The sequence below is a fragment of the Macaca fascicularis genome, chromosome 5, assembly GCF_037993035.2.
Source record: "Macaca fascicularis isolate 582-1 chromosome 5, T2T-MFA8v1.1".
Classification (NCBI taxonomy): Eukaryota; Metazoa; Chordata; class Mammalia; order Primates; family Cercopithecidae; genus Macaca; species Macaca fascicularis.
Genome location: NC_088379.1, coordinates 39928788 through 39953148, shown reverse-complemented (window position 1 = coordinate 39953148; position 24361 = coordinate 39928788). Strand labels below are relative to the sequence as shown.

The 24361-nt window shown below is 44.7% G+C and overlaps 1 protein-coding gene and 1 pseudogene across 17 annotated transcripts in view; both read left to right on the top strand.

Annotated features, from left to right (window-relative positions):
* RBM47 (RNA binding motif protein 47) overlaps positions 1 to 24361 on the top strand; it is a 207514-nt gene that overhangs the window by 4735 nt on the left and 178418 nt on the right. The gene's annotated exons all lie outside the window — the stretch shown is intronic.
* LOC135970903 (large ribosomal subunit protein uL4 pseudogene) lies at positions 2383 to 5246 on the top strand (annotated as a pseudogene).

Here is a 24361-nt window from a genome sequence, read left to right as displayed (position 1 = left end):
CTAGATGCATATGGTTTATGTGTTTGTAAAATAAAATATATAAATAAGCTGATCACATAGAAGTGATTGTGACTATAAGTAGCTCTTTTGGTACACCCTATCAAAGCTTTTAGAGTGGAGTCATTTTAGAAGTCAAAAGCACAATCTCTGCTTTTCTGAAGGCCGTTTCAGGGAGATGACATCAAGAGAAAACAGAGTGCTAGTGTAACCCTGAAAACCCTTTGTGTTTTAGGAAAATATCAATGTTTTAGTCTCAGGAGATTTCTGGTTCTGAAAAATGTATGCTTTATTTATAGATTACACTCAACCACATTAATCAAGAAAAGAATATCCAGTCTCCCCAAATCACGATATTTGTCTTTGGGGATACTATATGTTTGTGGTTCTCACGAACATGGTGGCCCTGCACAGAGACCATAGTGGGTTCCTGGTGGGTGTATGTTGAATGAAAGGGGAGTTGCTGACAGCTTTGGCCTCCTGACTGTGCCTTGCATCGACGAATTGTCAGTTTTGCCTTGAGTACTCACCAACTGGGGTGGAAGACAACCTGTTCCCAGACGCTATGGATAATCCACATGTGGGTGAGCAAGAGTTAAGTATATGTACCAGTGGGCAGTGAGTGAGTGTACAATGAATGCAGGGCATTGTGCAGCTGAAACAGGAACAGGATGCCTGTACCTGACCAAGGAAATGCCAGCGTATTAAAATTATAATAAAAAGTATCTACCTTTCAGAGCACCGAGACCTGGCTCAATCATGTTTGTAAAGCATTTCACGTGCCCCAAGAAAAAGAAAAAGTATAGAAGTACAGAATGGACAGGGTTTTTTCAGGTGTTATTTCTCTTAGATCAATTTAATTCCTATTCTGAAAATGTGTATTTGAACCTTGTAAGCACAGGTAAATCATTCATGTTTCAAAAACTAGGGTTCCACGTTGGTGAAGATAATAGCACTGTGATTTTTGAAAAGATGGCTTAGGTTGGGGACGGTGGCTCATGTCTGTAATCCCAGCACTTTGGGAGGGCAAGGTGGGTAGATCACAAGGTCAGGAGTTCAACACCAGCCCGTCCAATAGGGTGAAACCCTGTCTCTACTAAAAATACAAAAATTAGCCGGGCATAGTGGCAGGTACCTGTAGTCCCAGCTACTTGGGAGGCTGAGGCAGGAGAACTGCTTGAACCTGGGAGGCGGAGGTTGCAGTGAGCCGAGATTGTGCCACTGCACTCCAGCCTGGGCAACGAGAGTGAGACTCCATCTAAAAAAAAAAAAAAGAAAAGAAAAGGTGGCTTAAATAATATTTCTTTTTGTGTGTTGTCATTTAGTTTTAAAAATAATAACGTGGTTCTCGGTACACCAAGCCCTTGCCAAGATTAGGCCCATCTTCCCAGTAGCCTTCTCAAGACAAAGTTGCCTTTGTGTAACTACAACTGGGAGGGTTTGGTGACATAGAAAACTCAATGGGGCACTGCAACTTTTTATTAACAGAAAATGCAATGGCCTAATGTTTTTGTGGTTTTCTGTTTTTGTTTTATGTTCTACCAGTTCATATCTCTGATCTATTTCTCCATGAGGATGATCTTACTGTTTTAGACTTGTCCAGGGAAGAGTGAGGTGGTTGTGGCTTAACCTTAGAATTTCGTTAGATTGTAAAGGACTGCAGCATGCTGGCATGGAGGAGAGCTCAGCTCTGCGGGCTAGTTTGTTATCAGGGAAATCAGCAAAGTTTGGTCACATGGAGAGAAAAAAAAGGGATTTAGCTAAAGATGCAGATTTTGGGGAAAGGATGGCTATTCATACTAAATTCACACTCCATAGCAGAGTGACTAGGAGCATAGACTGCCTTGGTTCCAATCTTAGTTCTGCCACTTACACGCAACTTTAGGCAGGCTAACTAAAAAAGAAAACCTCGTGACTCAGTTTCCCCAACTGTAAAATGCCTACCTCACAGGGTTATTATAAGGATTAAATAAATTAATCTGGGCCAGGCTTGGTCACTCACACCCATAATCCCAGCACTTTTGGAGACCAAGGCCTGTGGATCACTTGAGCCCAGGAGTTTGAGAACAACCTGGGCAACATGGCAAAACCCCATCTCTACAAAAAATACAAAAATTATCCAGGCGTGGTGGTGCGTGCCTGTAATCCCAGCTACCCAGGAGGTTGAGGTGGGAGGATCCCTTGAGACCGGAAGGTGGAGGTAACAGTGAGCCAAGATTGCGTCACTGCACTCCAGCCTGGGCGACAGAGCAAGACTCCATCTAAAAACAAACAAACAAACAAGCAAACAACTTTATACCTCTTTTTCTGCTCTTTAATATCCTTTAAAAGGCTGAGAGTCTTTTCCTATGGCAGCAGCTGGGCTGAGAGGAGCGTGGCTGTCTCCTCTCTCCGCCATGGCGTGTGCTCGCCCACTGATACCGGTGTACTCCGAAAAGGGGGAGTCATCTGGCAAAAATGTCACTTTGCCTGCTGTATTCAAGGCTCCTATTCGACCAGATATTGTGAACTTTGTTCACACCAACTTGCGCAAAAACAACAGCCCTACACTGTCAGTGAATTCGCAGGTCATCAGACCGGTGCTGAGTCTTGGGGTACTGGCAGAGCTGTGGCTCAAATTCCCACAGTTGGAGGTGGTGGGACTCACCGCTCTGGCCGGGGTGCTTTTGGAAACATGTGTCGTGGAGGCCGAATGTTTGCAGCAACCAAAACCTGGCGCTGCTGGCATCGTAGAGGGAACACAACCCAAAAACGATATGCCGTCTGTTCTGCCCTGGCTGCCTCAGCCCTGCCAGCACTGGTCATGTCTAAAGGTCACCGTGTTGAGGAAGTTCCTGAACTTCCTTTGGTAGTTGAAGATAAAGTTGAAGGCTACAAGAAAACCAAGGAAGTTGTTTTGCTTCTTAAGAAACTTAAAGCCTGGAATGATATCAAAAAGGTCTATGCCTCTCAGGGAATGAGAGCTGGCAAAGGCAAAATGAGAAACTGTCGCCGTATCCAGCGCAGGGGGCCGGGCATCATCTATAATGAGGATAATGGTATCATCACGGCCTTCAGAAACATCCCTGGAATTACTCTGCTTAATGTAAGCAAACTGAACATTTTGAAGCTTGCTCCTGGTGGGCATGTGGGACGTTTCTGCATTTGGACTGAAAGTGCTTTCCGGAAGTTAGATGAATTTTATGGCACTTGGCGTAAAGCCGCTTCCCTCAAGAGTAACTACAATCTTCCCATGCACAAGATGATTAATACAGATCTTAGCAGAATCTTGAAAAGCCCAGAGATCCAAAGAGTCCTTGGAGCACCACGCAAGAAGATTCATCGCAGAGTCCTAAAGAAGAACTCACTGAAAAACCTGAGAATCATGTTGAAGCTAAACCCATGTGCAAAGACCATGCGCCGGAATACCATTCTTCGCCAGGCCAGGAATCCCAAGCTCCGGGTGGATAAGGCAGCTGCTGCAGCAGCAGCACTAGAAGCCAAATCAGATGAGAAGGTGGCAGTTGCAGGCAAAAGAAGCCTGTGGTGGGTTAGGGTTAGGGAAAAGAAAGGAAAGAAGGCTGCTGTTGGTGTGAAGAAGCAGAAGAAGCCTCTAGTGGGAAAAAAGGCAGCAGCTACCAAGACACCAGCCCCTGAAAAGAAGCCTGCAGAAAAGAAACCTACTCCAGAGGAAAAGCAACCTGCTGCATAAACTCTTACATTTGATTATTCCATAAAGGTCAAATTATTTTGGACAGCTTCTTTTGAATAAAGACCTGATCATACAGGCAGTGAGGAGGGAAAAAAAAAAAAAAAAAAAGTCTGAGAGTTGCCAATAAGTGATGATGAGGAGGAAAAAAGTGCATTGTTTCATAATTAGAAAAAACTTATTAGGTCATTATTAGAAGGAAAAAAGTACGTTTTCTCAAAATTAGGGAGAGTGAAGAGCTGAGTGTGGTGGTTCATGCCTGTGATCCCAGCTACTTGGGAGGCTGAGGCAGGAACATCGATGGTTGACAGGAGCTCAAGGCTTTTAGTATGTTATGATTGCCCCTGTGACTAGCCACTGCACTCCAGCCTGGATAACATAGTGAGATCTCACCTCTAAAAATTACGGAGAGTCAGCCAAGAAATCCAAGAGTGAAAGGGCAGTATCAGGTGAATATCAATGAGTCACAGCAGTGTGGCTTTTCTGGTGGGCTGACGGCGTACTCTTAGTTAAGGAAAAGATGAGGAAGAACAGGTGGATGAAGAACTATTGGAAGAATTGCCTCTAGTGAAATCCTATTTGCAGAGCAAAGAGAAATCCAATAACAAGTTAGCCCTTCCCATTTGGTGCAAACAGTAGTTTGGCTCAGGGACCTCCTTTGCTTTTTGCTCCACATTGTGGGCTCCAGGATCTACCTCAAGGTATTTGCCAGTGAGTAAACAGAAACTGCCAGCTCATGTGATACGGACAAGCCCAATGTGAAACCTAGGAGTCACTTCTCTGGTGGGAACTGCAGGAGGCACACAGACCCTGAAATTAAATGGTAACACCCATGTTCTCATACACCCTAGTCATGTATGAAAGGTCTTGCCTTTTCTCCATTAGCTAGAGCTAGTGTCAGAAGGGTGGATGCGTCTGCAGAATCTGCTTATCTGCTCCCCTGCTTCCACCTTTGTCCTCACTGCTCTCCCTGCACACTCCTTTCTTGACCTAGTATCCAGAGTGACTTTGTTTTTTTTGAGACGGAGTCTCACTCTGTCACCCAGGCTGGAGTGCAGTGGCATGATCTCAGCTTACTCCAACCTCTGCCTTCTGGGCTCTAGTGATTCCCCTGCCTCAGCCTCCTGAGTAGCTAGGATTACAGATGTGCACCACCACGCCTGGCTAATTTTTGTATTTTTAGTAGAGATGGAGTTTCACCATGTTGGCCAGGCTGGTCTCGAACTCCTGGCCTCAAGCGATCTGCCTACCTTGGCCTCCCACAGTGCCGGGATTGCAGGCGTGAGCCACCGCACCTGGCCAGAGTGACTCTTTTAAAACAGAAGTCAGATCATATCAGTCCCCTGCTGAAAACTTTCTAGAGCCTTTCTATCTCACTCAAAAGCCAGTGAGTGACTTTATTTCTAAGCCCCATCACCTCTTTAACCTCACCTGCTACCACACACATCCTTACTCCCTCTGCTTTAACCACACTCATTTTCTTGATGGGGTGTGCCCAACACATTCATACCACAGGGCCTTTGCACTGGCTTCCCCTGATGCCTGAACCATCATCCCCAGACATATCCATGCTTCACTCCTTCGCCTCCTTCAAGTCTTTGCTCTGCCTCTTCCTAGTTAAAACAGCAATTCCTCCTTCTTGCCCGCATCCTCCGTGTGGCTACCCTGCTCTTTCTCTGGTATTTATCACTTTGTAGCATGCTGTGTAATTGTATGACCTATTGTCTGTCTCTCCCTGACTAGAATGTCTACTTCATTCATTGATATATCACATTAGAGGAGCATCTGCCACAGAGTAGGTGCTCCATAAATATTTGTTGAATAAACGAATAAGACACACAGGCTTTTACACATTTCAAGTGTGACCAAAAGCGTTTTACTCGAAATACAACCACGAACATACCTTTCTGAATGAGCATGGGTTTTCTCCCAGACCTCTTCTAGGAGGCTGCCATGTTTTCTGTGGTTTATTTTCTCTGCCACCACAAGTCCTTGATGGAGGCTGATGACTAAGTAACGTGCAAGGCAGGGCCAAATGTGGGGATGTTGCAATCATTTCAGCACTTCCCCATTTCAGAGCTTCCCTGTTTCCAAATCAAAGCCTCCTCTTTGGCAATCTTTTTGTGATTTACATCTAAATGTATAGCTCTCTGTTTTGAACCTGTTTTGTGAATTGCATGCCCTACAGATACTTGACTGACTTATGTTACTATATTGTTTATCACCTTTTCTATTGTCATTTAATTATAATTAATGATTGTTCTGAGAGTAACTGTCAAGACAAATTGTCTTAAATACCTCTTTTCACCTTTGAGGTTTTCACAAGTGTCAGTTGCTGCTACAGGATTCCATTTAGATTGTTCTTGGTTGTAGAGCTCAATTAGGTATTTTTGTCTTAACCTGGCATGAAATGGAAGTGCTAGAGTCATTGTTTGAGTCTTTAATTTTTCCTCACAACCTTTATACAAATACTTGATCTTGCCTTTTACCAAATGGCAAAACAATTCTCTGATCTGTCATGTTTGTTTGCTAGCCCTGGCTTCGTTCTCTCCTTTGGACAATTATCTAGGTTTGGCAAAATTGCTTTTCTTGGCCTTGGGAGGCACAGTTTCCCTCTCTGTGTTCATTTGCCTTGTTTAGATCCATAATTCACTGAAAAGGGCTTCCTCAGTTGCTGGTAGACTCCTGTGGCTACTAGGCTTGGGGACCCTACAAACCATCTTGAAGGTAGTACAGACTCCAGGAAGGTTCTTTGCAGTAAAAAAAAAAGGCAATAGTACATAAAGTCTGCTGAGAGTAGATGAAGAGCCTGGATGTAGTTATTTATGACTGTTGTCAATCATGGTTTGTGGCTGATTTAGAATTATTTGGATTTTTTTTTTCCTTCTAAATTGATTTGGAAGACATCATCACAATTTGTTGAGGAGTGCAAAAAATACACACACAAATTATACGGCTAATAAACAAAGAGCTAATGTTCAAAGTTATTTCTGCAAATCATCTTATTTCTTATCACATGTACTGAATGGGACATTAGAAATGAATGGGGGGCCAGGCACAGTGGCTGACGCCTGTAATCCCAGCACTTTGGGAGACCGAGGTGGGTGGATTACTTGAGCCCAGGAGTTAAAAACCAGCCTGGGCAATTTGGTGAAACCCCTTCTCTATTAAAAAAATTTTTTTAAAAGAAAAGAAAAAATGAATAGCATATAAATGTTAAATTAGACTTGTCTTTGTTAATATACTATGTAGAGGCAGCTGGTGGTAATTATTTACCAAAATATAGAACCAGTAAATATGAATTAAATGACTTAAACTAGACACATTGAAAGGACTTATTTTCTTGCCTAAATATAGACTTTTTCTTTTGAGATGGAGTCTTGCTCATATTGCCCAGGCTGGAGTGCAGTGGCACAATCTCGGCTCACTGCAACCTCCGCCTCTCGGGTTCAAGCCATTCTCCTGCCTCAGCCTCCCGACTAGCTGGGATTACAGGCGCCTGCCACCACACCTGGCTAATTTTTGTATTTTCAGTAGAGATGGGTTTCACCATGTTGGCCAGGCTGGTCTTGAACTCCCAACCTTGTGATCCACCGGCCTTGACCTCCTAAAGTGCTAGGATTACAGGCGTGAGCCACTGTGCCCAGCCCAGAATTTTTTTTTTTTTTTGAGATGGAGTCTCACCGTCACCAAGGTTGGAGTGCAATGGCACGATCTCAGATCACTGCAACCTCCGCCTCCCAGGTTCAAGTGATTCTCTTGCCTCAGCCTCCCGAGTAGCTGCAACTACTTGTGCCACCACACCTGGCTAATTTTTGTATTTTTAATAGAGACGGGGTTTCACTGTGTTGGCCAGTCTGGTCTCAAACTCCTGACCTGGTGATCCGCCTGCCTCAGCCTCCCAAAGTGCTGAGATTACAGGTGTGAGCCACTGTACCTGGCCCAGAGCTTTTCTTTTCTTTTCTTTTCTTTTCTTTTGACACTGAATCTCGCTCTGTCACCCAGGCTGGGGTGCAATGGCGTGATCTCAGCTCACTGCAACCTCCGCCTCTCAGGTTCAAGCAATTCTCCTGCCTCAGCCTCCCGAGTAGCTGGATTACAGGCATGCACCACCAGGCCTGGCAAATTTGTATATTTTTGGTAGAGATGGGGTTTCACCGTGTTGGCCAGGCTGGACTCAAACTCCTGACCTCAAGTGATCCGCCACCTCGGCCTCCCAAAATGTTGGGATTACAGGCATGAGCCACCGTGCTTGGCCTGGATACAGGCTTAACTGCTGTTTGAGCAGCTGCTGTGTGCTGGACACTGGATACTAAGTACTCAGTGGTGAATAAAGATTCTACATCCTCTGGGACTTTCTTTGTGGGTTGGAGGTGAGATTTAGTGCTCTGAAGGAACCAGGAACCTGCAGGTACTGCACAATAGTGGGTGGGAATCCCATAAGTGAGGTCATCAGAGAAGGCTCCTCCAGGGAGGTGGGGCTGAAGTTATTTGATGAGCAGGGAGATGTCCATCTTTGCTAGATGGAGTAGCGTTCATGAAGGTCCTAAGGCTGGGAACGCTTGGCATGTTGAGGGACTTAAAGAAGGCCGACCTTGCAACAGTACAAGGTGCCCAGCAAGGAGGACATGGGCACAAGGTAGGGTTATGGGGATTACCGAGACTCAGAGCATGTGGGTCACTAAACATCATGGAAAAGAGTTTGCATTTTGTTAATCCAGGCCTAAGAGAAAGCCATTAAAGACGGCTTCTTAAAAGATAACCCTGACCCAGGCTGGAGCGCAATGGTGTGATCATGACTCACTGCAGTCTTAAACTCTTGGGCTCCAGTGATCCTCCTGCCTCACCCTCCCAAGTAGCTGGGACTACAGGCACGTGATCACACTAAGCTAATTCTTTGATTTTTTTGTAGAGACAGGGTCTCACCATTTTGCCCAGGCTGGTCTTGAATTTCTGGGCTCAGGCAATGCATCCATCTTGGCCTCCCCGAATGTTGATATTACAGGTGTGAGCCACTGTGCCTGACCAGGAGTTGATTTTTGGGAGTGGCATTGATGGTGGGGAGAGCCAGTGGCCTGCATGGGATTTCTTCTGTGTATCTACCTGCCTCTTTTATGACCTGAGTCTGAGGCTGGCAGTGGCCAGCAGAAATTGCAAGATGTCGTGATGGCCTGGAGGGAGGACTCAGGATGAGGGGTTCTGATCTGTGTTGCTGGCTGTGATGGCAGAGACTGGGGGAGAACAAGTTTGAGGCAGGTAGAGGAGATCAGGAGCTCAATTTTGGGTGTGTTTACTGAGGTTCAAACATCCCAAGGAGATGCTGGAAGTTTCCCCCTTTTTTTTTTTTGAGACAGAGTCTCGCTCTATTGCCTAGGCTGGAGTGCAGTGGCTCGATCTCGGCTCACTGCAGCCTCTACCTCCCAGGTTCAAGCAGTTTTCCTGCCTCAGCCTCCCGAGTAGCTGGGATTACAGGCACGTGCCACCATGCCTGGCTAATTTTTGTATTTTCGTAGAGACAGGGTTTCACCATGTTGGTCAGGCTGGTCTCGAACTCCTGACCTCGTGATCTGCCCACCTCAGCCTCCCAAAGTGCTGGGATTACAGGCGTGAGCCACCACGCCCGGCTGGAAGTTTCCCCTCTTATATCCAGTGCCTCTAGCAAAAGCAGGAGACACCTCTAGTGCCTATCATTCATTTTTAGAAAAAGCATTATTTTATTTTATTTTTAGAGACAAGGTGCCACTCTGTCACCAGACTGGAGTGCAGTGGCATGATCATAGCTCACGGTAACATCTTGGGCTCAAGCAATCAATCTTCCTGCCTCAGCCTCCTGGGTAACTGGGACTACAGGCACATCACCTTACCTGGCTGCCTAGCATTTTTTCTTTTTTCTTTTCTTTTTTTTTGAGGGTCTTGCTCTGTTGCCTAGGCTGGAGTGCGGTGGCACAATCATGGCTCTCTGCAGCCTCGACCTCCCTGGGCTCAGGTGATCCTCCTACCTCAGCCTCACAAGTAGCTGGGATTACAGGTGCGCATCACCATGCTTGGCTAATTTTTTGTATTTTTTGTAGAGACAGGGTTTCACAATGTAGCCCAGGGCCTGGTCTCAAACTCCTGGGCTCAAGCAATCAGCTTGCCTCAGCCTCCCAAAGTGCTGGGATTACGGGTGTTAACCACCATGCCTGGCCCTTCACATTCTTTTAGACAACTATTTTGTATTTCAGTGTTTCTCTTTATGTCCACATTGGCAAATATAAAGTGTGTGATCTTTACTTACATACCACAAATGACAAAATAATGCTAATTGAGTATCTAGGGTGTAAAGGAAACTGTAATGGGGAAATGGGGTTGGGGGCAAACATTAAAAAAAAGACCTAAGTATAGTTTCAGTCATCAAACTTATAATTCAAATTAATCATATATATTTACTAAAATTTTAACATTTATATTATATATTTAATATGCAATCACATTTTTATATATATATATATATATATATATATTTTTTTTTTTTTGAGATGGAGTCTGGCTCTGTCGCCCAAGCTGGAGTGCAGTGGCCGGATCTCGTCTCACTGCAAGCTCCACCTCCTGGGTTCACGCCATTCTCCTGCCTCAGCCTCCCGAGTAGCTGGGACTACAGGCGCCGGCCACTTCACCCGGCAAGTTTTTTTGTATTTTTTAGTAGAGACGGGGTTTCACCGTGTTAGCCAGGATGGTCTCGATCTCCTGACCTCATGATCCGCCCGTCTCGTGATCCCCCCGTCTCGGCCTCCCAAAGTGCTGGGATTACAGGCTTGAGCCACCGCGCCCGGCCTAATATAAATATATTTAAAGTACATGTATATATTTATATATAATTAACACTAAATGTATTTAATATATTTAGCATGTATATATACAATTTATAATATTAAATGCCATATTTGTTTATTTATTTATTTTGAGGCAGAGTCTCACTCTGTCACCACGCTGGAGTGCAGTGGTGTAATCTTGACTCACTGCAACCTCTGCCTCCAGGGTTCAAGTGATTCTCCTGCCTCAGCCTCCTGAGTAGCTGGGACCACAGGCATGCACCACCATGCCCAGCTAATTTTTTTGTATTTTTAATAGAGAGGGGGTTTCACCATGTTGGACAGGATGGTCTTGATCTCCTGACCTTGTGATCAGCCTGCCTCGGCCTCCTAAAGTGTTGGGATTACAAGTGTGAGCCACTGTGCCTGGCCTTAAATGCTATATATGTTTAATAGTGAAAACAAAAATTTGTGTGAACAGAGATTCATCCCACATAACAAATAAGAGAAAGATAAAGGAAAAGGTAAGATGAGGCTGGGCACGGTGGCTCACACCTGTAATCCCAGCACTTTGGGAGGCCGAGGCGGGTGGATCACTTGAGGTCAGGAGTTTGAGACCAGCCTGGCTAACATAGTGAAACCCTGTCTCTACTAAAAACACAAAAATTAGCCCGCGGCGGCGGCAGGTGCCTATAATCACAGCTACCTGGGAGGCTGAGGCAGGAGAATCGCTTGAACCCCGGAGGCAGAGGTGGCAGTGAGCTGAGATCGCGCCACTGCACTCCAGCCTGGGCGACAGAGCGAGACTCTGTCTCAAAAAAAAAAGAAAATATAAGATGAAACAGTGGATTTCCTTGTGAGTTATAATCACTGACAGACATGCAAATTCATGCTGTAAATATTGACACTATAAAAATGGATCCATTAGAACACATAAATGTATTTCTTTTCTGCTTCTTACGTAACTTTTGTAAGCTTTGTAAAAAGGGTCTGCTGTGTTTCTTCTGCATATTATGTGGGTGGAAATTAGAAAGCTGATACAGGCACGTTTTAAACCACATAATGAAAGGCTGATTTGTATCTCTAGCAAACTGAGTTTTTGAGTTTCTAGTACCTAAAGCGAGCCGGGGATATAAGGGTGAGCACCACACAGGGCTTTTGGAGCTTATAGTGGTGGAAGCTTTATCTGTTTGTTTTTAGCACCACACTGCAACCTCCCAAGCAGAGATTATTCTAAAAAAATGATTGCGCATATACTTGCAAACTCATAGGAATAAAATGGTCTCAAGCAATGAGCAAAGAAGTGATGTTTTAAAAAGTCATAAAGCATTAGAATTGGATGGAGTTAGAAGAGGCTATGATGGATAATGTTTTGCAACCATGGCTATAGAAACTGTCAGTGGCTGTAGCATTTTATTCTCCAATGTCGTGTCAACACCGGTGGAACCCATGAGGTGTAATTGTTTTTATTATTGCTTAATTGAGCCACAGATGCTGTGGTTATTTGTTTTGCCTAAGATGGTTCAGTTTCCAAAAGGATATGAAGCGCCTGAAGTTTTCACATTAATTAGTTAATTAATTTTGAGACAGAGTCTCACTCTTTTTTTGCCCAGGCGGGAGTGCAGTGGTGTGGTCTCAGCTCACTGCAATCTCTGTCTGCTGGGTTCAAGCGATTTTCATTCCTCAGCCTCCCAAGTAGCTGGGATTACAGGCATGCACTATTATGCCCAGCTAATTTTTGTATTTTTAGTAGAGATGGGGTTTCACCATGTTAGCCAGGCTGGTCTTGAACTCCTGACCTCAGGTGATCCACCTGCTTTGGCCTCCCAAAGTGCTGGAATTATAGGTGTGAGCCACCATATCTGGCTGAATTCTGTTGTTAATAAGAAAGCAACTTTGGTGAGGAGCTGTATAAGGTGCACCTGGAACAGTCATGTAGCGAAAGAGGCTTTGTGTGGATAATGACTTTTTTTTTTTTTTTTTTGAGTCAGGGTCTCACTCTGTCATCCAGGCTGGAGTGCAGTAGAGTGATCTCAGCTCACTGCAGCCTTGACCTCCTGGGTTCAAGAGATTCTCCCACCTCGGCCTCCTAAGTAGCTGGGACCACAGGCGCATGCCACCATGCCTGCCTAATTTTTTTTGTATATTTTGTAGAGACAAGGTTTCACCATGTTGCCCAGGCTGGTCTTGAACTCTTGAGCTCAAGTAAGCCACCACGCCTACCCAGCTATGACTAACATTTATTGAGCACCCACTGTATGCCATGCATGGTTTCTTATTTTTATTTTTTTTGAGACAGGGTTTTGCTCTGTTGCCCAGACCGGAGTGCAGTGGTGTGATCATAGCTCACTGCAGCCTCAACCTCCTGTGTTCAAGTGATCCTCTTGCCTCAGCTTCCCAAAGTGCTGGGATTACAAGTGTGAGTCACTGTACCTGGCCATGATTTTATTTAACCAACAAAACCACCCGTGAGAAGTAGGTTTTACAATTATCCTCATTTGACAGGTGTAGAAATGAGGCACTATCTAATAACTTGCCCAAGGTAAATGGTGGTCAGAATTGAGACTCTTTTGTGTGTGTGTGTGTGTGTGTGTGTGTGTGTGTGTGTGTGTGTGTGAGACAGGGTCCTTTTCACCATGTTGCCCAAGGCTCACTGCAGCCTTGACCTTCTAGGCTCAAGTGATATTTCCGTCTTTGCCTCCTAAGTAGCTGGGACTACAAGTGTGCGCCACCATACTCAGCTAATTTTTTTTTTTTTTTTTTTTTTTTGGTAGAGAAGGGGGTCTCATTCTTTTGCCCAGGTTTGTCTCAAACTTCTGGGCTGAAGCAATCCTACCCCCTTGGCCTCTCAGAGTGTTGGAATTACAGGTGTGAGCCACTGCACCTGGCCAAGACTGTTGTAAAGCTTCCCAAAGGAGGTCAGGTTTGGAATAACCAGGTCTTTGGACCAGGACCCAGTCTTCTACAAGGTCTGTTCTTGGCTTATATCACCTCAGACAATTGACCCTGGCCATAGCCCTTGTCCTCACTGCCTTTCACTTTCCTTTCTTTTAAAATTAGATTGGTGGGGGCGGGCGGGGGGAGATTTTGGACTAGGCTTTGATTTATGTTTTACACAGCTGCATTTTCTCTAATTCTTTTTACTTTCATGGTTCAAATCACTAAAAGGCTGCTGGTTCATTGGATGTCTGAAGGGATCGGGGTGAAGTGGATGGGGGATGGTCACTTGGCTTTAAGTTGCAGGAAGGAAATAATTCTAGGTTAGATGGCTTGTTCCAAATCTTACAAAGTTCTTACAGATTTGATTCTTAACTCTCAGATCCCTTCTGAGATAGTGAATATTGCTAGTATATAGGATGGTTCCAGACTGGTGGTTCCAGATTTTGTTTTCCAAGGAACATTTGGTAATGTCTGGAGATGTTTTTGGTTGTCACAATGTGGGAGGCAGTAGTGGGGGTGGGGCTTGGGAGCTTCTGGCATCTAGTAGGTAAAGGCCAGGGGTACTGCTGGATATCCTACAGTGCCCAGGGAAGCCACTCACAACAAAGAATTTTCCAGCCCATAGTGTCCATAGGGCTGAGGCTGAGAAACCCCATTCTAGAGTGTTTTCCACAGTCACTACTGTTCTTTTTTCTTTCTTTTTTTTTTTTAAATGGGATCTCACTATGTTGCCCAGGTTGGTCAAGCAATCCTCCTGCCTTGGCCTCCCAAAGTGCTGGGATTACAAGCATGAGTCACCATACCTGGCCTGTTACTACTGTCTTACACACCATGAACGATATTCCTTTCTTTAGTTTTTTATCACCAATGAGTTAAACTCATCTCTCTTCTGATGATTCAGGGTCCAAGAAGGTATTAGGGGAGAGGGTCAGTAAGAAGTTGAACTGAACTCTGTTCTTAGGAATGTTAAGTGTTTTAACAGCAGCCTGCTAGAAAAGTCCTCATTTCATAGTTTATTTTTCCCTTCGTCATGAATTCAGCCACTTCACTGTTTCCTTCTCAGATTCTAAGAATTTTTCTTTCGAGGCTACTAATGTCATTAGAATATCCCCAGAGTTTTGGTATGCTTTTTTTTTTCTTGAAGGACTTCTTGATATTTATATATTTCAGACAAAGCTGAACTTTGAGAAAGTTGTTAGTAGAATCTTTTCAGACCTAAAGATGCCTGAAGTTTAAAGGTTTAGGTTTGGTTAAAATGAAGTTGTCCTGTATTTTATTAAGACTGTATCTTGACTTCATTTAAAGCAAAAACAAACAAAAATCATTGTACAGTGCTTTCAGCTTCATGGAGACTTATATTAAATGAACACATGCTGGTGTATAGCTGGACTGTCAGCAGCTTTGGGAAAACAGCAAACATTCAAGGATGGCTAGAAATAAGTCCGTGTACCAGGCTGACATTTTCCTTTGAAGAAACCTTTTAGTCAATATTTGATGTCCTGTAGATTTGGGGAAGGAAGATAAATAAATGTGTTTGCAGTTGTTCTTGGCTGAGAGAAGCTGAGTTTACCTAAGTTTCCATAAGAAATTAATTACAACCAAAGGAAACAAAAACCTAGGGAATGGAGATCATAGATGAATGAAGATCCCTCTGCAAATTGAGATGGGTTCTAGGTTTGACTTCTTTGTAGTGGAAATAAAATGCAGCTGAATGAGCTCTCATTTTTGCTGAATACAAGACACCCTCAGATATAATAAGTGGGAAAATGATGTGTACTGAGAAGCTTGGAAATTCTCTGATGACCTTTTATGTTATTTTAGGTCATTTAAGGTCACAAAAGTCCTACAAATGCCCTGTTCGATCAGATTAAAGAACTGCCCATCCTAGTTTCTGCTTCTGGCAGACATCAGAGAATATATTTTTGACAAAGTCATTCATAGAATTTCTAGCTATACTTCTTTTTTTTTTTTTTGAGACAGAGTCTTGCTCTCTTGCCCAGGCTGGAGTGCAAGTGCAGTGGTGAGATCTCGGTTCACTGCAACCTCCCCCTCCTAGGTTCAAGCTATTCTCCTGCCTCAGTCTCCCAAGTAGCTGGGATTACAAGTGTGTGCCACCACACCTAGCTAATTTGTGTTTTTAGTAGAGGCTGTTCTTGAACTCCTGACCTCAAGTGATCTGCCTGCGTCAGCCTTCCAAAGTGCTGGGATTATAGGCATGAGCCACAGCACCTGGCCATCTAGCTATACTTCTTGAATATCAGTTAGATATGGACCCTAGATACCATTATTTCTCCACATCCACATGTTGTAGATCCATGATCAGGATCCAATTCATTCAGATTCCCCAGGACTTCTTGTTAAAGCAGTACTTACTTTTCTTCCCTCCAAAGCTCACTTTCAGACTTCTACAGGTAGCCCATTTACCTTCATTCCAACTCTCTTGATCCTTCTTTCTTTTAACATTTGAATTATATTCCATCTCCGTCTTAATCCTTCTGTTCTGAAGAGGCCTGAGTCTTGCATGGAAGGCCAAGACTCAATGCTTGATTATTTTAGTACACCTCTCATGTGTCTTATCGTAGATACATTTTATATATATATATAATCAATGATATCTTGGATAAGATGTCCCAGTTAATCTCAGATGCTCTTTGGTTTTGCCCAAGTCTTGAATAGTGATTTCAAGTTTGCTTGCAAAACTTATTTTGATGATTCTGTGTGGGTGGTTTTTTTTTTTTTGAGACAGAGTTTGGCAATTGTTGCCCAGGTTGGAGTGCAGCGGCGCGATCTAGACTCACCGCACCCTCCACCTTCTGGGTTCAAGCAATTCTCCTGCCTCAGCCTCCTGGTAGCTGGGATTACAGGCATGGCCACCACGCCTGGCTAATTTTTTTTGTATTTTTAATGGAGACAGGATTTCTCCATGTTGGTCCGGGTTAGCCTCGAACTACTGACCTCAGGTGATCTGCCTGCCTCGGCCTCCCAAAGTGCTGGGATTACAGGCGTGAGCCTCCGCGCCTGGCCTATGTGGGTTTTTTTGTTGCTGTTGTTGTTGTTGTTGTTTTCTTTTGGGTAGCAGCAACTCCAACCATTTATTCATGGAGTGGATACAGGTTCTGTATCAGGCATTGGAGATACAAAATGCATCAAAAGTATTCTGGGTTGTTGAGAAGCTCACAGACTAAATGAGACACGTAAGCAAAAATAAAATACTCTTTTGTGCTTTCCAGAATAGAGATATTCATTTATCCATCCACTGATTCATTGAAAACCATTTATTTTGTGCCTACATTTACCCAGAGAGACTGAAGCATTAAAAATGAGTGCCATGAAATTTTCTAGATGCTATGATAGGAATCAGTAGCATCAGTTTAACCTGAGGAGGCATAGCAGGGAATGAGGGAAATGTTTAGGGAACTCCTCATAAAGATAAGACTTTTAACATACTTGCATAGTGTATTACTCTCTTTTCATGCTGCTGATAAAGACTACCCGAGACTGGGAAGAAAAAGAGGTTTAATTGGACTTAACAGTTCCCCATGGTTGGGAAGGTCTCATAATCATGGGGGTAGGTGAAAGGCACTTCTTACGAGGTGGCAGCAACAGAGAATGAGGAAGAAGTGAAAGCAGAAACCCCTCATGAACCCATCAGATCTCATGACACTTATTCACTATCACAACAATAGCCTGGAAAAGACTGGCCCCCATGATTCAATTACCTCCCCCTGGGTTCCTCCCACACCGCATGGGAATTCTGGGAGATACAATTCAGGTTGAGATTTGAATGGGAATACAGCCAAACCATGTCACATAGCATGTGTTGTGTGCTTGATCTTGTTCTAAACACTTTACGAAGATGAATTCATTGAATCTGCGTAAGAAAACTATGAAGTACCTACAATTATGATCCCCATACACAGAAGACCAAGGCACAGAAAGGTTAAATAACTTGCCTAGGGTTATGTAGCTAGTAAGGGCAGAACTGGGAGTTGAACCCAGGCCATTTGGCTCTAGAATTAGAGATGATTCTTGAATGAGGTTTTTTGTTTTTTTGTTTTTGTTTTTTTTTTTGAGACGGAGTTTCACTCTTGGCACCCAGGCTGGAGTGTGGTGGCGTGATCTCAGGTCACTGTCACTGCAATCTCCGCCTCCCGGTTTAAGTGATTCTCCTGCCTCAGCCTCCCGCATAGCTGGGATTACAGGCATGCGGCACCACGCCCGGCTAATTTTGTATTTTTTGTAAAGACAGGGTTTCTCCATGTTGGTCAGGCTGGTCTCGAACTCCCAACCTCAGGTGATCTGCCCTCCTCGGCCTCCCAAAGTGCTGGGATTACAGGTGTTAGCCACTACGCTTGGCTTGAATGAGTCTTAAATGAGATCCAGAGATATGAAAAGCAGGTAGTTAGTTGCCATTTGGGGAGGGATTCTGGAACCTAGAGAGAGATAAGGCTGAAGAGGCAAGAAGAAACCCGAGAGCAAGGACTTTATCTCATGGGCAAAGCATATAATTTATAGAAAGCAGAGACAAGTGGAAGCTAAAAAAGAAGAAAAAAGTCACGGCTGGGCGCAGTGGCTCACGCCTGTAATCCCAGCACTTTGGGAGGCTGAGGTGGACAGATCACTTGAGGTCAGGAGTTTGAGACCAGCCTGGCCAACATGGTGAAACCCCGTCTCTGCTAAAAATACAAAAATTAGCCAGGCATGGTGATGGGTGCCTGTAATCCCAGTTACTCTAGAGGCTGAGGCATAAGAATCACTTGAACCTGGGAGGCGGAGGTTGCAGTGAGCCGAGATTGTGGCACTGCACTCCAACCTGGGTCATAGAGCGAGTCTCAGTCTCAAAAAAACCAATAAAAATAAAAATAAAAATTAGCAGGCTGGGCTTGGTGGCTCACACCTGTAATCCCAGCACTTTGGGAGGCCGAGCTGGGTGAATCACTTACGGTCAGGAGTTTAAGACCAGCCTGGTCAACATGGGTAAACCCCATTTTTACTGAAAATACAAAAAATTAGCTGGGCATGGTGGTGGGTGCCTATAATCCCAGCTGCTCGGGAGACTGAGGGAGGAGAATCACTTGAACCCCGGGAGGCGGAGGTTGCAGTAAGCTGAGATCATGCCACCGCACTCCAGCCTGAGTGACAAGAGCAAAATTCTATCTAATAAATAAATAAATAAATGAAAGAAGAGGTATGGAGACATAGCCAAACACTGCAGAGAGCTCGCATGTTTCGTATCATCTTGTTTTTCCAAATCAGCAATGACAGCAGGATGAGTGGGTCATCTCTAAGGAATGTACATATAAGATTTAACTTCATTCATTGGTTCCGTGTTTGTGGGATTTCTGCTATTTACATTTACTTCACAACATGTGCTCACCCAGAGTGTGCCTTTCATGCCAGGATTTTAGAATTATACTCACCTTACTAACACCAATATTATCACAGTCAAAATGGTTATTGCTGCAGCAATCTCTAAGTTCAGGATGTGCATGTTTGTCCAGCATCATCAAGCCTAGTTGACAGGAGAGAAAAAGAGATCCAAGTCTAAGCTTGTTTCACTCTCACTGACAAAAGAAAGGGCTTTTTATTGCTATTTCATACTTGGTCTTAATACTCAATAATGAATTGGGCCCCTGTGCAGAGACAGTTGTTTCGTTGCTATCAGGTTGATAATTTAGAGCCTGCACATTATGGAAAATAAATTAATCTCCAAGTCTGCCTTCCGCTCAAATGGTAATGCTCTGCTTATTATATCAGTGAGCGTTTACTGGAGCTCCTGCTGGGTACCTATTGGTCGCTCTGCTAAGTTCTGGGGAGTTATAGGTGAACAGGACACTCTTCCTGCCCTCAGCTGCTCACACTCATGTGGGGACAACTCACTTTTGTCCAACTCACTGTATTATAACATGGCATGTGATATTGAACAGGGAGCCCACAGGAGTGGCAGCTGGGGAAGAGGGGTGATTTTTTGCTAGATTTTTTTTTCTGACATATAATTAATATACTGTGAAATTCACCATTTTAAAGTAGAAAATTCACCTTTTTTTTTGGAGACAGAGTTTCGCTCTGTTGCCCAGGCTGGCATGCAGTGGTGTGAGCTTGGCTCACTGCAACCTCCGCTTCCCTGGTTCAAGCAATTCTCCTGCCTCAGCCTCCCAAGTAGCTGGGACTATAGGGGCACGCTGCCATGCCTGGCCAATTTTTTGTATTTTAGTAGAGATGGGGTTTCACCATGTTGCCCAGGCTGGTCTCCAACTCCTGAACGCAGGCAATTTGCTTGCCTCGACCTCCCAAAGTGCTGAGATTATAGGTGTGAGCCACCGCGCCTGGCTGAAAATTCACCATGTTAAAGTAGAAAATGCAGTGGCTTTTAGTAATTCACAAAGTTGTGCAACCATCACCATTATCTATTCCACAATATTTTCTTTACTTTTTCTTATTTTAATTTGAGACATGGTCTCACTCTGGCCCAGGCTAGAGTGCAGTGATGTGACCACAGCTCACTGCATCCCTGACTTCCCACTGCAGCCTCCTGAATAGCTAGGATTAGAGGCGTGTGCCAGCACACCTGGATAATTTTTAAACTTTTTGTAGAGATGGAGTCCCACTGTGTTGTGCAGGCTGGTCTCACACTCCTGGGCTCAAGTGATCCTCCTGCCACAGCCTCTTAAAGTGCTGGGATTACAGGCATGAATCACCATGCTCCGTCCTATTCCAGAATATTTTCATTACCCCCAAAAGAAATTCCAAACCCATTAAGCAATCACTTCTCATTTCTCTCTCTCCCATCCCCTGGCAACCAGTAATCAACCTTTTGACTCTATGGATTTGCCTGTCTCGCATAAATAGAACCATACAATATGTGGCCTCTCATGTCTGGCTTATTTCTCTTAGCATATGTGTTTTCAGGATCCATCCGTGTTGTGGCATGTATCAGTACTTCATTCCTTTTTATGGCTAATAGTCCATTGTACTATTGTACGTACATACCAGATTTTGTTCATCCATCAGTTGATGGATCTTCGGGTTCAGCTGGACTTTGAATAAATATATTTTTGCACAGTGTAGAAGAGATGTTGTGATTTAGGGCAGATAAAACACGTCATTTTAAAGTAGCACATATGTCTATGGGTTTTCTTCCTGACAGTCTTGCTCAGTTGCCCAGGCTGGAGTACAGGGACACAATAATAGTTCACTGTAGCCTCGATCTCCTGGTCTCAAGTGATCCTCCCACCTCAGCCTCTCCACGCCTGGCTAACTTATTTTTGTTTTTGTTTTTAGTAGAGAGGAGGTGTCACTGCGTTGCTCAGGCTTGTAACACATGTTCATGTCAGTACTTACATCTCAGTATTTACTGAATGCCATGCACATTTCAAGTCCTTTACAAATAGTAACTTCCTCAGTCCTCATCACAACCCTACTAGATGGCAAATGAGGCACAAAGAGGTAAAGCAATTTACCCAGGTTGCCAGCCAGCAAGTGGAGAGCCGGAGACCAAATCCAGGCCGTGTGGCTTCAGAGTTCATCTCTTAACCACCACGCTGTGCTGCAGAGCAGGGACAGGGGGCCGGGCAGGCCATCTGTGAAACCGTCTAGGTGGGGCTAAAGGGCAAGGAGGGTGCAGGAGAGAGCAATGGATGAGGCCAGAGATTGTGTGTCCTCTGCTTTCAGTAGCTGTCCATCTGGAAGACGGATCTGACCATGTCATTCACCTGTTAAAAACTGCCACCAGTCCCCCGTTTTTCTTTTTTTTTTTCCTTACCGAGACCACATTTCCCAGAAGTCCCTTGATTCTCTACAGTAGTTTCCCAGTAACAATCATTTCCCTACTACCTTTTCAGTTTCCCCATACCTATATATCACCTACATTATCATTTAATATTTTTCATTTTTTTTTTGAGACAATGTCTCACTCTGTCACCCAGGCTGGAGTGCAGTGACGTGATCTTGGCTCACTGCAACCTCTGCCTCCTGGGTTCTAGAGACTCTCCTGCCTCAGCCTCCTGAGTAGCTGGGATTACAGGCATGCACCACCATACCTGGCTAATTTTTTTTTTTTTTTTTAAAGTAGAGACAGGCTTTCACCATGGTGGCCAGGCTGGTCTCGAATTCCCTACCTCAAGTGATCCGCCTTCCTCGGCCTCCCAAAGTGCTGAGTAATATTTTTCTTTAAATCAACTCACTTTTGTTTTACTAAAATACTTTTACTTAAAGTGGAACTTTATCTCATTTCTTAAATGGAAAATGGAAAACCAGTTTTTTGGTTTTTTTTTTTGAGATGGAGTCTCGCTGGCTGGAGTGCAGTGGCGTGATCTCGGCTCACTGCAACCTCTACCTCTTGGGTTCAAGCAATTCTCCTTCCTCAGCCTCTAGAGTAGCTGGGATTACAGTAGCTGGCCACCTCACCTGGCTAATTTTTGTATTTTTAGTAGAGACAGGGTTTCACCATGTTGGGCAGATTGATCTCAAACTCCTAACATCAGGTAATCTGCCCGCCTCAGCCTCTCAAAGTGCTAAGATTACAGGCGTGAGCCACCGTGCCCGGCAGAAAATCGGTATTTTTCTAAAATGCATATAAATTATCCAAACCTTGAAAATGAAATGCCTCCACTCATTTGCCACCTAAAAGCAGCAGTGTGTGTTATACATATGGAGAAATCGGGGCTTACAGAGTGAGGTTTGAACACTGTGCTGGGCCCTTCAGAACTCGGGTTCAGTCTATGCTGCAGCCCCAGAGCTGGCTCATGCACTTTTGTAAGAGCCATGTGGTGGGCCGGGCACAGGGGCTCACCCCTGTAATCCCAGCACTTTGGGAAGCCGAGGCGGGCAGATCACCTGAGGTCAGGAGTTGAAGACCAGCCTGGTCAATATGGTGAAACCCTGTCTCTACTAAAAATACAAAAAAATTAGCAGGGCGTGGTGGCGGGTGCCTGTAATCCCAGCTACTTGGGAGTCTGAGGCAGGAGAATTCACTTGAACCCGGGAGGCGGAGGTTGCAGTGAGCCGAGATCGCGCCACTGCACTCCAGTCAGGGCAACAACAACAACAACAAGAAGACCGGGCGTGGTGGCTCACGTCTGTAATCCTAGCACTTTGGGAGGCCTAGTTGGGCAGATCACGAGGTCAGGAGTTTGAGACCAGCCTGGCCAATATGGTGAAACCGTGTCTCCACTGAAAATACAAAAATTAGTCAGGCATGGTGGTGTGCGCCTGTAGTCCCAGCTACTCAGGAGGCTGAGACAGGAGAATAGCTTGAACTCAGTAGGCGGAGGTTACAATGAGCTGAGATTGCACCACTGTACTCCAGGCTGGGCAACAGAGTGAGACTCCGTCTCAAAAGAAAAAAAAAAAAAAAAAAGCCATGTGGCAATCATGTGAAATGTGTCTCTTTCGCCCCTGGATGGGACTCATCATGCTTATTTTTATTTTTTTATTTTTTATTTTTTTGAGACGGAGTCTTGCTCTGTCGCCCAGGCTGGAGTACAGTGGCCGGATCTCAGCTCACTGCAAGCTCCGTCTCCCGGGTTCACGCCATTCTCCTGCCTCAGTCTCCCGAGTAGCTGGGACTACAGGCGCGCGCCACCTCGCCCGGCTAATTTTTTGTATTTTTTAGTAGAGATGGGGTTTCACTGTGTCAGTCAGGATGGTCTCAATCTCCTGACCTCGTAATCCGCCCGTCTCGGCCTCCCAAAGTGCTAGGATTACAGGCTTGAGCCACCGCGCCCGGCTATTTTTTTAGTTTTTAGAGAGACAAGGTCTTGCTTTGTTGTCCAGGCTGGAGTACAGTGGCGCAATCACGATTCACTGCAGCCTTTAACTCCCAGGCTCAAGCGATCCTCCCTCCTCAGCCTCCCAAGTAGCTGGGGCTACAGGCAGGTACCACCATTCCTGGCTAATTTTTAAAACAATTTTTTAGAGATGGGGTTTTGCTATGTTGCTCAGGCCGGTCTTGAACTCCTGGCTTCAAGGGATGCTCCTGCCTTAGCCTCCCAAAGTGTTGGGATTACAGGTGTGAGCCTCTGCACCCAGCCCATCATGCTTTTTCATTGCAGCACATTGTTACTCTGTCTTTCCTCCTTTCCATCCATCCTTTCCTAGGACCAGCTCAAATAACTTCTCTTAAAGTGTCTCAGATCATCTGGATCCCTCCAGAACTTGGCTCTGCCAGGTCCTGTGTAAAATTATAGATACTTGTTTAGTTTGTCCTTACCAGACTGTGAGGTGTCTCAAGGCTGGGGATATTATTTGTTGAATGGATAAATGGTTGGTTAGGGCCAAAAGGTGAAGACCTTGAATGTGATGGTAAGTGTAATGGATTGCAGCATTCCCAAAACATGTTTTGAAATGAACAACATGATCACTGCTGTTTTTCACTAAGCTGGGTGTAGTTGGTTGTGTGGAGACTGAATGAAGGAATGAGATCCTGGAGTCAGAGACAGGAACATAAAATCAGCACTGATTGAAATGCCTGGTGCCAGCTGGGAGCGATGGCTCACTGAGCGCCTGTAATCTCAGAATTTTGGGAGGCCAAGGCAGGTGGATTGCTTGAGCTCAGGAGTTTGAGACCAGCCTGGGCAACATGGTGAAACCCTGTCTCTACAAAAAAATACAAAAATTAGCCGGGTGTGGTGGCGTGCTCCTGTAGTCCCAGCTACTTGTGACGCTGAGGTGGGAGTAGCACTTGAGCCGAGGAGGTTGAGGCTGCATTGCACTCAAGCCTGGGTGACAGGGTGAGACCCTATCTCAAAAAAAAAAGAAAAAGAAAAAGAGAGAGAGGAGAGGAGAGGAGGGGAGGAGAAAAGAGAGGAGGAGAGGAGAAGAAGCCTAGTGCCAAAGAGGAGTCACTAAATCTAAAAATATATGTACATTATAACCCAATGATTCCACTCCTAGGTTATATACTCAACAGAAATTTATACATATGTTTACCAAAAGAAGAGTTTAA